This window comes from Piliocolobus tephrosceles, chromosome 11, assembly GCF_002776525.5.
Source record: "Piliocolobus tephrosceles isolate RC106 chromosome 11, ASM277652v3, whole genome shotgun sequence".
Lineage (NCBI taxonomy): Eukaryota > Metazoa > Chordata > Mammalia > Primates > Cercopithecidae > Piliocolobus > Piliocolobus tephrosceles.
In genome coordinates, this window is record NC_045444.1 from 126,366,945 (window position 1) to 126,368,799 (window position 1,855).

The window sequence follows — 1,855 nt, forward strand, 5'->3', positions numbered from 1 at the left end:
TCATTAAAGTATAGTTGATTTTTATTTCAAGACAACAGAAAAAGATCAGCTGTTACTTTAAAAGACTAGAAACTGGCCGGGCGCCATGGCTCACACCTGTAATCCCAGCACTTTGGGAGGCTGAGGTGGGTGGATCACCTGAGGTCAGGAGTTCAAGACCAGCCTGGACAACATGGTGAAACTCCATCTCTACTAAAAACAGAAAACTAGCTGGGTGTGGTGGCGGGTGCCTGTAATCCCAGCTACTCGGGATGCCGAGGCAGGAGAATCACTTGAACCCAGGAGGCGGAGGTTGCAGTGAGCCGAGATCACGCCATTGCACTCCAGCCTGGGTGACAGAGCGAGAGCCTATCTCGAAAAAAAAAGAATAGAAATGGAAAGACGATGCATTCTGGGATCATTTCAATAGCTCTTTCCTAGAGAAGTTTCTCCGACCGTGCAGCGCACCAGAAGCCGCCAGGAGGCGGCCCAGCGTTCCCTCCTAGCAGGGGCCGGCGTCTGTGTTGCTTCCCCACAAGTGCCATTCGCCACTGACGGCCGTTCTTCTGTTCCTCTGGGAGAGTAAGAGGGAGAGGATGCAGTCTGAGAGGTTTATCTTACTTGTTAAAAAAAAAAAGAAAAAAAAAGACCAGAAACCGAAAATATCATCACCAGCAGCCTCTTCAGCCTTGCTTCTGCGGACACACAAGACAATGGCTTGCTACAGTTAAACTTGAGTAATTTGGCTCACTTGCTTTTTGCCAGAGAAAAGCACTTTCTTAATTAAGAGATGAATCCCCTAGGCTTGGCTGCCAAGGCTTTTACTTTTCATTCGAGTTCATCAGCGAGTGCTTTGGTGGCAAGCGCCCTGGAGACAGGAGGCCAGAGGACCGATCTCCACGCGGGCAGAGCCACGGCGCGGGCGGGCTGATGGGTGAGGGGGGCTGAGGTCCTTCCCTCCTGGGGCTCCAGGAGGAAACACACAGCCCTGCCCCGAGTGATGGGAGGACGGCCTTTACTAAGGTGCTGCAGTCGTGTGTGGGGGATCAGGAGGGGCCCCGGGAACTCAGGTTCTGCAGGGGTAGGGGCCGTTGTCCTCTCTGAACTGAGAGGTCGGTGGAGAGGCTGCTGGTGGGCCATGTGAGGAGGGGGCTGCCGCACAGTGACCAGGGAATGGCCGCAGCCTGCCCGAGCCCCCTCCGGCCCCCTGTCATCTATCACAGCCAGGGTCTCTGCTGCCACGGCTCTGGCATTTGGACGGGGTCCACAGCATCTACAGGCCCTCGGATGCTGGACAGTGTGGAATAGCGGGAATAGCTGTGCCCCACGCCAGGGAACAGAGGGCCTGGTGAGCTGGTCCCTGCTCTCCATGGGCTTCACACACCCAGCCTGGCTCTGGCCAACTGGAGCCCACGGGCGGAAGGCCTGGCCAGGTCCTGCCTGTGGGGCCTCCTCAGCCCAGACTGATGTCTCAGGATGAACCAATTCGTCTTCTCAAGCCCCCAGTCCCAGGTCCAGCAAGCCCCATGGAGCGGCTGCCCACAGGCTCCAGTCACGTCACCCCTCCGGCTAGAGCCGTTTGCAGCCTGAGTGAGACGGGCCAAGGGCCAGTGGCCTGCCCACCTCCCCACCACGAGCGCAGGCAGGGGAAGGAAGGGCTCCCAGTCCCCTCTGGGGCATGTGAGCAGGATCCCCCTGGCTCTCCCAGGCCCCATACCCTCTAGCTAAACCTTTGCTTCCAGCAGGAATTGAGCTGGGGTACAAGCCCCTCTTGACCACCACACCCTGGAGGCATCAAGGGTCCATCACTGGCCCCTCCAAGGTCAGACTCAGGCCTTTCTCCACAGACAGGAGGGCTTCACTGTAGCTCCTGGTT

General features: G+C 57.6%; 1 non-coding gene across 1 annotated transcript; it reads left to right on the plus strand.

The window, feature by feature from the left end:
* Positions 1-378: 378 nt before the first annotated feature.
* On the plus strand, positions 379-591 carry LOC111553794. Its single transcript, XR_002735063.2, has one exon. It is a non-coding gene; the product is annotated as a small nucleolar RNA U3 (small nucleolar RNA).
* Positions 592-1,855: the final 1,264 nt, after the last annotated feature.